The sequence below is a fragment of the Pongo abelii genome, chromosome 4 (genome assembly GCF_028885655.2).
Source record: "Pongo abelii isolate AG06213 chromosome 4, NHGRI_mPonAbe1-v2.0_pri, whole genome shotgun sequence".
Taxonomy (NCBI): domain Eukaryota; kingdom Metazoa; phylum Chordata; class Mammalia; order Primates; family Hominidae; genus Pongo; species Pongo abelii.
Genome location: NC_071989.2, coordinates 112,783,518 through 112,796,462, shown reverse-complemented (window position 1 = coordinate 112,796,462; position 12,945 = coordinate 112,783,518). Strand labels below are relative to the sequence as shown.

The 12,945-nt window shown below is 34.0% G+C and overlaps 1 long non-coding RNA gene across 3 annotated transcripts in view; it reads right to left on the bottom strand.

Moving 5' to 3' along the window:
• The window catches only part of LOC129059487 (uncharacterized), a 73,444-nt gene extending 65,636 nt beyond the window's left edge, over positions 1–7,808 (bottom strand). For all 3 annotated transcript variants that reach the window (XR_010140169.1, XR_008525417.2, XR_010140168.1), the window contains exon 1: positions 7,605–7,808. This is a non-coding gene — a long non-coding RNA (uncharacterized LOC129059487). The remainder of the gene's footprint in view (positions 1–7,604) is intronic.
• Positions 7,809–12,945: the final 5,137 nt, after the last annotated feature.

The window sequence follows — 12,945 nt, the reverse complement described above, 5'->3', positions numbered from 1 at the left end:
TTACTATCTGCCCTTTATGGAAAAAACAAAACAAAACAAAACAAAACAAAAAAAACAGTTTTCCGATTCCCACTAAAGCGTATCTTCTAAGATCAAGGTGTTTCCACAATTCCAATTCTTTACCGTAAGTTTGTGTCACTCTCTTGCTTCTTAGAAAATTGAGGGTATTTATTCTTTCATATCTATCTTTTCTAGGGAAACTTAAAATTATGTTAAAAGTCACAAACAAACTTGTTTTTCAAAATTCTGTGCTTGGAAAATCATAATACATATTGAATATTTTTCTTTAAAATAAATTTCAAGTTTGAGCTATCTATTAATATAATGAGAAACAGAAGCTAAAATATTTGAACCATTATGGAAAGATTGTATTAGAAAAATTGAATAAATTTCTTTACTTATATATAATAGAGGTCTCAATCCCTGGGTAATCCCAAGTGTTGCAATTTCCTGGGAGTTGTCCAGACATATAAAACTAAAGTAAAAATTGGATTGAACACCTATGGTAAGAAAATTTGAAGATGTACTAAAAATTTCCCACCCCTGGTGTTCATGCCCTGTATAATCCCTTTTCTTTTAAACTGGACAAGATCAGTGAATATAATGAGATTTCACTCTGATGATTAGATTATGTTATATGGCACAGTCGGTTTTAAGAAAAGAAGATTATCTGGGTGAGCTGACTTAATCACATGAGCCTTTTAAATCTGGTTCTAGATGTCAGAAAGAAAATCGGTGATTCAAAGCAACAAGAGGCAGGCTTTAGGAGTTGAGAACGGCCTAGAGTCAATAGCCATACAAGAAAATAGTGACATTAGTCCTATAACCTCAAGGAACTGAATTCTGCCATGACCTGAATGAGCTTTAAGACAATGAAGTCTCAGATGAGATAGCAGCTCTGACTGACACCTTGATTTCAAACTTGTGAAACCATAATCAGAACAACCATGCTATGCCAGATTGCTGACACAGAAATTGTGAAATATTAACATATTTGTGTTGTTTTAAGCTTCTAAATTTGTAGTGAGTTGCAACGCAGCAATGGACAACTGATACACACCCAATTTGTTTCCAAAGGCAAACAGAAACCTTCCTCCTCTTTATAGAGAAGCTTGGGGAACTTCTGCTTAATCATCTCTAGTTCTGTTGTCATTTTTCAACTGAATGTCAATTTCCCTGTATGTTTATTGTCTCCTACCTTTGAGGTCCCTTTTTTACTCTTAGATACTACATTTATGGCACTTTTGTTTTTTTGGAATTATTTGAAGTAATTAGGGTAGCACAAAAAAGCAGGCAACATGAAAAGAGGAGTAGGTATCTCTCTAAAAAGTATCCTTTGACCCTGTGATCCTGAGGGAATTTGGTTTGTTTTTTATTTGGATTCCTGTTCTCCCACGTTTCTAGACTCCCTCCCTTGTTAATTTGCCCCGTAGTTTCAAATTCCTGATGAAGAACAGTTCATCTAGTCTCAGTTTTTTCAAGTTTTCTCCCAGAGGTCTCCTTTTCATAATCAAATATGTGTATATCTCTTAATCTCCAAAGAAGGATGTTCTTCCTTGAAAGAAACCATTTTATTGACTCATAGATTTACCATTTTGGGGGATGAAGGTAGAGGCAATATATTGTAAGACTGCAATGTGTAAATGTCATCTTTAATGTAAGGTAGTTAAATGCATAACAGGTTTGTGATGATGATAGAATAAATTAAAAATGACATGACCTTTGCTGAGAAGCTTTAAAATTGCTACGCCCTCTCTAGTGATTGTTTTATTGCTTGCAAGAGAAAAATATTCAAAACCTAAACATATTAAAACTAAAGTTGGCTTCTTTTCTACTAATTTGGTGTAAACATCAAGAGGCTAGATATATTTTCTAAGATGTTAGTTGTAGTGAATAATGTTCCAAATGGTAGGCTACAAAATTTTGGGAGATAACTTCACAGAATCTTGTGATGTTTTAATTTTATCTCAATTAGAGCTCTTATTTCTATGTTTTTCACCTCTAATTACTCTTATTTTCATCTTTTTATGCTTTATATTCTATAATTCGCAACAATAACAGCATTTGCTTCATCCACTTTCTGGGTGTTCCATCCAAATCAACCAATTTAGAATTTTCTCTGTAATAAGTATGGCTCTCATTGCTCTTTTCAAGGTAAACAATGTAGTCCTTCTAATTTTCTTCAAAATTTCTCACAAAATTACACTAAAAGGTTACTTTCTTAACCAAATATCTCTAGCACTGACTATTCTTTCTGTGTCTAAATATGTTGCTTGTAGGTCAAGTTTTTTTAGAGCAAAAAGAAAATCCAGAGACGATCTGACTCAGTGTATTTATATTATAGGTATAGATACAGCAGGTCTTTGAATAAGTTTGTTTCATTGTCGTTTGGTTATACATTGACGAGAAAAGTCAATTATTGTCTGAGGCTACTGTCTGTACGGAGTTTGCATGTTTTCCTCATGTCTGCATGAGTTTACTCTGGGTACCCTGGTTTCCTCAGACATCCCAAAGCTGCATCCATTAGGTTGTGTATAAGCTGTGCACGTGTCTGTGCACAGTTAAAACAGTTTTAACAGTTTTAACTTGTCCCAGTTAAAACAAGTGTGAAGTTTCTCATTGATTCCCGAAATATTGGGTGAATAATTATCTTACTTGTTTTTATTAATCTTTCTTAAACGTATGTATAGTTTACATTTACTTCAATGTTTTACATTAAAGTGTTTTGGATTTTTATTTAGAACATTAGTGATGTTTCTGTGACCAGAATTGTACCATAGGAACTTAACCCTTGTTTATATCACTTAGCCTATGGTGAAACTGGTTTCCCTGTACTTTATTTTGCTTGAAGTTGCTGTTTCTAAGAACCTATCAATGATTTTTAGTGAGGACTTACAGCAGTAAGGTTTTAGCTAAGTTTAACTCACTTGCCATATAATGTATTCTGCATTATTATTCTGCTACGCGGTTAGTAGCAGAAGCAGTATGAGGCCTCAGTTCTAGTTATTTTTTATATACTACTATTAATCATTTTTAAAACTTTTTTTGGTTCTGTCTTCCTGTGCTTGTTGATTACTACTAGATTGCTTTATAATGTTATTTTGCACACATTTCTGACTGACAAGTATATATTCGCATAATAACTGCTAAGTTTAGTGTTTGACTAGTTGGTGGACTTAATGATGTTCTATGTATACTCTCTTAGAAATAATATAGTAAGGTAGATATCACTAACATCTCTATGAAGTTTTTTTTTCTCATTCTCCTCAGACTCATTTAATTACTCTCCCTTTTATATTACTGAAGTATCTTGCCTATTTTATATTTATCTTGAATTTAAAATGTTTACTTACTAAAATAAATTAAAATATAATGTTTAGCCAACTCCATTGCCTAATACTGTCACAATGTAAGTGCTTAATTCAAGATAAGCTTTTCTTGTGAGTGGACAAACGAGGCATCTTCCTTAAAGACTGCGTACATTTGATTGAGCTCCTATATTCTAGTTATGTATGCTCTTAGGGTTCATGCCCTCACTTTCATATCACATGGAAAGCATGCCCATAAATTCCACAGGATTGGAAACCAGTCATTTTTATGGCTACCATTAGTGCTATATTTTTTCTCTTAGTTCTCTATTATAGTCATTTGATCAAATTAATGTTGAGTAGATGATGTGCAACTCATGAGTTTATACACTTTCCTACATGGAGGTTTCACTAGAGTGGGCAAGCTAACATTCATGAAATCATGATGCACATAGAATATGGTCTTTCTAAAAATTTACTATGTTCTTTACACAATGACTTATTTGCATAGCAAATTATATTCATATACTTTTTCTATGTATTTACTAACATACATTTTTAGAAGCATTTTTTATTTGCTGAATATATTGTCATAATAATTCCAAATAACCTTTTTAAAATGCAGCATAATGCAAAGGACTGAATTAGTAGACCATCCTGTTTTAATTACATAGACATGAAGGTTTGACTCTTTACAAAATTTTAATGTGAACTTTTAGAGGCTACTTCATGCTGTAGTTGAGCTTGTATCTTTTCTGGCTATTAAATTATACATTTTGCTTTGTGTCACCACGTTGATGTAACATCTGCATTTAAAAAGCAAAGTGAGCATAAAATAATGGAATTGTGCCCTTCGTGCTATTTTTAAAAGAAATCGTCCAGATTTTTAACTTGTATCTTTTGGTACACACAGTGCTATTTTTTCATTACTTTAGCATGAGATTTTTTTAAAGTCCATTAAACTTTCATATGGACAATGCCATGCCTACTTTTCTAAGAATAATGGCTTAGCCAAATATTCTTGTTAAATGTTTTGTCAGTCCCTCGATGTATCTAAAGTGTCTATCATATGCCATTTAGCAAGATGCACTATTAGTAGTCAGCACTGACAGATAGGCGAAATGATAGGAATAAGAGTGATGGAGATATTATTTTGAAATCTTCTATTTTTTTATTGTTTGTATTTTAACATATACTAGATGAAACTATATCTTAACAGTTTCCACTCCAGTGAAATATTTCAAGACAGTATTTCTTTTGCAATACAAAAAATTCCTCATTTTCCCAAGCACCGTAAATAAACAGAAGAGCATGAACAGATCTCTGAAGATAGGAGAAAATGAAAAATCATTTGTCAAAAATAGCAACTTAAAGGAGGTAGGAGAAACAGATTTTCAGAGAATTAATAGATATCAAAGGAATAAAAATGGTCTTTGGAGTTCCTCAATGTTTTGTTAAAAATAGAGAGATGAATAAAATCACAATGACTATTTTCTCATGCTCACAGTTGTCAGACTAAATTTATTTTAAATGGTGGTGGGGGCAGCATTGTTGGTACATAAGCTATTGATGACAAATCAGAAATTAGCCTTTAAATTTACTGATGTTGAGAGAGTTTGTGGTTTTTATTGGAACACCTCTGCAAATTACATTGAAAGATGTTATTTTCCTTACGACCTCAATTAAACATTTAAAATGAGGAGGGCCTCCAGGGACACTGAAACAGAAATATGAAACTTTGCATTTTGGCAAGATGATTACTTATCTGTACTCAATAAAAATGTTTCAATCTTGTTAAAGTGAATTGTTGCTTCCATGTTTATTTTTGAAAGAATTATTATTCTTTTAAGAGTTTATCTTTAAAAAGTCAATATTCTACTATGCTTTGTGGAGGAGGATGAATCTATTAAACAATTCCTATCTCTCTTTTCAGAAATTTATAGTTTTACTGCACTTAACATAGTATAGCAAATAATACTCAGTGACAACATTTTTTAATAAAGTATGTATGATTTACCTAAAGTGAAAGGTACATATGTTAAGAGTAAAGTTCCATGAGTATTCACAATTGCATACATTAATATAATCCAAACATCTGTCTAAGTATAGAACATTTTCATCAGCAAGATTCCTTAGGTCACTTCCCAGTCAATTAATACTCCTCATCTCCAGGTAATCACAGCTCTGTTTTCATTTACCATCCATAGTCTTCCTTGTTTTAGAACATCATACTAAATGAAAAATATAATATGTCCTCTTTTCTGTCTGGCTTCTTCCAATTAGGATTATGTTTTTGAGATTCATTCATTTTGCATGTATTAGTAGTTTATTCCTTTTTATTGCTGAGGATTATTTCATTGAATTTTTACCCATGTGGTGCAGATGAACATTTAGGTTGTTCCTGGTTTCTAACTATTATGAGTAAAGCTGTTACAAATATTATTGTTCAAGTTTTGTATATGTACATTTTCTTTCCTCTTGGATTAATTCCTAGGATTGGAGTTGTGGATTCTAGGTTAGGTATTTGTGTAACTTGTCAGAAAAATTCGAACTTATTTCCAGAATAGTTTTACCTTTTTACAGCCACACCAGCAATGTATGAAAGTTCAAGTTGTTTCTTATTCAATCCAGCAGTTTGTATTCTCAGTTTTTAAAATTTTATCTATTTTGGTAAGAATGTAGTTTTACTTAATATACATTATTTTGTGATTTAATAATACAGACTAGTTTTTTGGGTTTATTGGCCATTCCCAAATCTTCATTTGTAAAGTACCTATTCAAGTTTTTCTTTTTTTAATTGGGTTGTTCGGGTTGTTTGCTTGTATTTTTTAAACTGGGTTGTTTGCAATTTTATTATTGACACATAAGGAAAGACACACACACACACACACACAACACACTTCTGTTCATCTAAAGACACAATGAAAGTAGATGCTATATGTATCAAAGAATATAACTCTGCCATGATGTTGACTGTGGTTCTTACCTATTGGTTTGTGGACATAGAAGCGCTAAATGTTTAGGTGCTAATTGCCCCGTATGATTCAATATGACCCTTCCTGTACTACCAAGAGGAAGTATGCCCCCTTTAAAAAACAAAATTTTTATCCCAACTGATTCCAGAATTGTGGAAAGAGGACGTACACATTCTCAAAATGGACCACTGGAAGTGATGGTAAGCAGCAATATTCGTACTTCCACTCTTTGGTTCTTGAACCTATGTAATCTTCTGATAGAGGGCACCATTTTATATAAAACTTTTTAATTCAATGTGTACACTATGTCTTGATGATGCCCAATCCTGGCAAGGTAATACCACTGAGCTGGTGCTTCAGTTCTGCATTTGACTGGCCATTCCAAGGCTCTAATAGAACCTTTATTTACTCAACAAATGGGCTCTTTTGGTTTTTGTTGAATAAATAAGGACTCTATTAGAACATTGGTTTTTCCCCACACCCACTCTCAACTATCTTTTACTGTAAAATGTGTCCTCTGGTCTGTTATAAGGTCATAACATATCCCTTTTGGCAGATGTAATACTTTGGCAGCCCTCAGACACTAGTGCTGATTGAGATCTTACAGGCATAAAATACAAACATACCCTTTAATTATATATCTATTCCTGTGGAAACAAACCATTAGACCTTCCCAGCTGAAAGAAGTCCAATGTAGTCAACTTGAGAAGTATTCAGTTGGTCTCCTTGAGGAGCAGAACAAATTAATGTCATTTGTTTTTTGTTGCTGCTAAGTTTGTTACTCAGAAGTGGCACTAACTGGGTCAGGATTGCTAAAAGGGAGTCCACGCTATAGTGTCCCATGAATAGCCTCCATCTCTGCTACTGTAGCCCCTTCATATATGTGACTGTTGTTCCACACTGGGGTTGCCAACGGCAAAGTCTGGCTAACATCAACTAAGTACACTTATTTGTGTGTGTGTGTGCGTGTGTGTCTGTGTGTGTGTGATGGGTGGGACTCTACCATAGTGGACATGTTTTGGTAGAAATTTACTTGTAATACAAAAATCTTCACGCTTCATACCAACTCAAGTATGAACATGCACATCCTCCTACTGTAACCCTCTTTGTCCCAGATTTTCCAAATGTTTCTTTTCCAGTCCTCTCAACAACTGGCCAGGCCATTTGCTTCTGTCAATTGGTCCATATATATTCTAATTTGGGACTATATTTCTTTTCACACAAAGTGAACAACCAAGTACACTGCCAGAAGCTCTGCCCTCTGGGACAATGTTCCCTCTCCACTGTTTTTCTAAGTTGCTTCTGCTCTACAACCACATACCATAAAATAAGATGTTTCTCTTCTTTCAGCTAGTTGTACGAAAGTTTCCAATGGATGGATGTGTCACAGAGAAAGGGGCACTGGTACAATCTTGGTGTATGGCATGAATATCTGGAATACCTGCTCAGGTAGCTTCCTTTGGTCTTGTTTTGCTTGTACTCAGTCCCAGATTTATCTCTTCCGGCATACAATGCATTATTTTTATATCCCCTGAGCACTAAGTCTTTGAAGTTCTGAAAGTGCTGAGGTCATAATGAGCAGTTCTGGATACATGGGCAACTAGTGTCTAATACTAAGGAATTCCATCTTTATCAGAGCCTAATAGAAATTCAGGAATTGGTTTTCAAATGGCATATAATTATTCTCTGTAGATGTCATGGCCTTTCTTTGTAAACCTAAAGAAATGTGTTGAGATTTTTCCAGTGGAGCTTTCCCCAAACGCTACACAAGATTATTGTTCACAACTGATATTTCACAACTGATGTTCCAACACCAACTACATGAGTATCAGCCCATGTAGTCCAATTATTTATTTACTTATTTATTTCACATGTTTTAAGAATAAAGTCATCATAATCTTTGAATTTTCAGCTGTTTTCTCATAGTTTATGTTACCACACATAGGTGAATTGTGTCACGTGTTTTAAAAAAAAATTGCCTATGGATATCAAATCAGTAGGAATTTTCATCCATGAAAATCTCAGATATACCTGTGATCTAGATTAAGCAATTATCTTTAAATAATAGTTTTTTTGTTTTTGGTTTTTTTAGCCAGTCACGTGGAGTTCCCTCAGCCTGGGTTTAGTATCTGTATGTTTAGTTTTGAAACAGGACAATTTTCCTGACCGCTTTGCAGGCAGAAACTGAAATGCAGGCACTGGAGCTAGCCGGTTACTTCAGCTGGCTTCACTAGCTCGGACCCACCACACTCTACTCCTCACAGGAGAACAAACACAGCTGAGTGGGTGCAGGAGCTGGGGCGAGTGATTCTGGGTGGCAACAGGAACAAAACTTCATGCAGGCCCCGTGGCAGCATCTATGGGAGTACATATGACTCCTCAAAACACCAAAAGGAGTATTACAGGCAGTGCTCTTTTAGCTTTGCCATCCACAGACAGCTTAAGTGTTTAACAGCTCAGTGGCCTTTTAGTGAGGGCAGAGGGTCAGTGTGACAGCCTTCGGTATCTCGAGCTCTTGTCCAGCATCCAGGAAAAATCAAGTTGCACAAACGAAATGAAGGATAGTAAACACAGGGGATTTTATTGCTGGTGGAAGTGGCTCTCTGTGGGAAGAGGAGCTGGAAAGAGGATGGAGCGGGAAGGTGTTCTTCCCCTGAAGTCCAGCCATCTCTGGCCAGGCTCCTCTCCAAAGTCCTGCCATCAAGCTATCTCTCTGAAGTCAAGCTTCTTCTCCCCAACGTCCAGCTGCTGCTTCTCTTCTCTTCTCTTCTTCTCTGCTCTCTGCCAGTGGAGCCTGGGGTTTCTATGGGTACAGGATGGAGGATGGAGTGGGCCAAGGTAATTCTGGAAAAGGCAACATTCGAGTGGGAAAACAGGGATGTAAAGTTTTCACTTTGGGCTACAGTTCCAGGCTTGAGAGTGGGGGCCCTCACCGGGGACCCTGCCCTTTTCTGCCTAGAATTTCTCTGCCTACTGTCCCTATTAGTTCATGTGGGTCCCAGTACATCTTCATGTATAATACTTGGTTTTCTCATTTTTTTTAAGTAACATTTTCTTGCCAGTTGGACTTGGGATTGTTAACTCACTTTAGTTTGTCTCCTTTTTGTAGATTATTTTTGTCCATACTTTCTGATTTATGCAAAAAAAAAAGAAAATTAGAGTATTTCACTAAGGATAGCACTGACTACATCCAATTACTCCCAACATAGGTGCTTAAATCCCAAAATATCTATGTTCAATATATTTAATACAGCATTTCTGTGTGTGAGAATCAAGAATGACATCTTATATGGGTTTCGTCTGATATCTTGAGCGGAAGTTACAATATAAATGTAATATATCTCTTCTTCTTTGTCAAAGCAACTTATATTTGTGAATCAACCAAATATAATGTTTTGATTATGCACACAATTATATATTATTAACATATTAAAGATACTCATTGATAACATTGCTCAATTTGAAAATATTTTAATCTTTTATTATACCAGAAATTATCCCAGATATTTATATTCATTAAATTGTTTAAGTGCCTGGAAAATTCTATGAATTCTGTTGGGATTCTCAAAGTCTATGAAAGAGATGACATTTAAAATTATATTATTGACTATAATAATTATGAATGATATAATATGTATCAATTTTATTTCAAAATAATACAGTAGTAGAAGTTGGGGGAGTATAGATTTTAAATGATTCACCACAAGTTGGCTAATTTTGAGCTTGGGTGATGGCTTTATAAGGGTTCATTATACTACTCTCCACTTTTTAAAGGGTTAAATATTTTCACTACAAAAATGTTTGGAAAATAAATATTAGATCTTCAGATTTCCTTAAAAGTGTTATAAGCAATCATGTAATTATGATATTCACATAATTCCTTCATGACAGTTAAAGATACACACTTTGTTTTCAACATTTAAACTCACCATTTATTGGTAAAGTCTTATAGCACATTTGTGCTATCTGAAGCACAATATTTAAAAATTGTTTCTCAATACAAATGCATTGAAAAGCTAACAAACCCTATGCAGAAGCCTCATGATGGAACGAGGCATTGCTATCAATTTCATTTATTGTTAATAACATACTCACAAATGGAGCGATGGTTTTAACTGAAGCTTAATTTGAGGAAAACACAGAAAATTTCTAAAGCCTTTTTTCTTTTTTAGTGAGTTTCTTAATGTTAAATTTGAAAATAAAAATGCACACATAATATTTTATTGTTGGAAGTTAATTTTCATCAGAAATATATTCCCCTCTAAGAAAACAACCTGGAAAGATAATTAGAGAGAAAGAAAAAGGTATGTAAGGAAACATGGGAACACTATCTCAAATGAATGTAGCTAGGACTAAATTCAGATTACACTAATACTGAAAACATAATGTCATTTGATACTTTTGAATGCCTTTTGGCATGCAGTGCAAGGACCACAGCTGGGCTTTTAGCTTGTTGATTGATAAATTTAATGAAGCAATTCTCTTATATTGTTATTTGTCCTTTTTAAAAACAAAAGGAGTTTTCATGAATAGTTTGATTATCTTTTAAATGTTTTTCCTCTTCTTCAAGCAATTATTTTCCAGGCAGTATCAGTCAAGCAGAAAGAGAGCATTTTTAAGGCATAGCTACTATTTTTCTGTAGCTTCACTTTGACCTAGAAAGAAAGCCTGATATTTTATTCTCATTCTTCTAAGATTCACTAACTTAACTTGAGGGTAAGCCAAACCACAATTCCTGCCTTCTTTAAAACAGGCTGTTGCATCCAGGGATGTTTAATGTGCCTGAGGTTGAAGGCACTTTGAATCCATTGTGGAAGCAGCTTGAGTTATTGAAGAAGGTTGTCTATCTTAGCTATTGTTCAGGTCTGTTCAGATCTGTTCCTCCAAACACTTAGTACACTCTGAAGGACAGAAAACCTGGCCTCTTTCCTTTGATAGAATACATTTCTATATATAACGTATGTCTATATGCTGAAAGAGTAACCCTTTACATGTCTAATTAATCTCTACACGTTCTTCACAAGATGTCCTCCTTCTATGTAGAAGAGGAAGACGCAGTCAATTTTCTTTTATTTAATAATAACCTTTATCTATTTGCATTTTAGAAGGTAATACAATAAGGCTTTGGATATTAAAATATCTCTTATCTCTAACTGGAGATAAGGTATGGCATACTACATTTCTGGAGTCTGAACCACTTAGCCTAAAGGCAGCACATGCTCCCTCCATGCACCTTTTTTTTTTTTTTTTTTTTTTTTTTGATAAGGAACAGTCTTCCCTCTTTGATTTATAGTTTTCACAAGGAAAGTAATATATTTCATTGTTAGTTTTAGTCCCAAGTCATTTGCATATTGAATAAGAGATTCAGAAAAGACTAGGAGAAAATAACTATGTACCTTTATTTACATTTAATAATCAATATGATTTATGCATTCAACACATCTCATAGCTTTTATTTTAAATTAATCTCATGAAAATACATTGACAAGATAGCTATTATTTTAGATCACCTTTTTTATGCTCTAAATTTAAAGGCAATTTAGAACCTTGTTTCCATCTATGCCTCATTTCAAGACCCTACTGTCTAGAAAAGTTAGCCAGATGAACACAGGTTTTACTTTTACTTAAATTCAACCTCATCTTGTCTTGTTAGGGACCATTTCAAGTGCCTCTTATATTTGTGATGCCTAAATAAAACTACTGAGTTACATTCACGAGCCATCCAGAAATGTAAGGATTTAAACCTCCTTCAGGCTACCCTTGGCTGATGAGAGCGGGGAGACAGGACAATGAATAAAATGCCTTCCCCTAAAGGAAGGAATACCTTATTTTATCGTCATATCAAAGCCAGTGACCTACCGAGATACTGGTAGAATTCTAGCCTCTTTAACCTCGCACAATTTTGTTCCCTGGACAATATTCCCAAATAAAGCTTCATCTCAGTCTCTGCCAAAACAGGCTTTTACTCTGGAGCTAGATTGCCTGAGATCAAATCCTGGCTCTATCTCATAATATAAGTTACCTTGAAGAGTTATTAACATCTCTGTGCCACTATTTTCTTATATGTAAAATAGAGGTTATTAGACCTACCAATAGCAGTGTTATAAGGATTAAAATATATAACATATGTAAATTACTTAGGATATTTTTTAGCCTACAGTGAGCCCTATATAAGCATGTGATTTTATTTTACCTGTTACATGTTATCTTATCAAAAAATAACTTTATTTTTTAGAAATATCCATGGTCACACAAATTGCTTATGGCAAAGGCATTTTTCATAATTTTTTTTTTCACTCAGAATAAATGCTATTCCATATACTTTTCAGGCTCACTAACTTTCATAAAACAACTTTTTCTTAAAATTTACTTTTAGGCTAAAACAATTTATTCACAATCTAAAGCATTTTGTACAAAATACCTTTTTCTTTTTGCAATACCTCAGAAACTGTAAGTAAAAGCTCTTAATTTGGACTAATTACACAAGTTAGTTGTCAACACCAAATAGATTTATTATATAACCCAAGTTTTAGAGTTTATTCTATAGCCTTTGAATTATAACTTGTCAAGATTGTGTGTGTATGTACGTGTGTGTGTGTGTAAATATATATTATATATATGAAGAATATATACATATTATTATAGTGTATGAAGAAAATGGC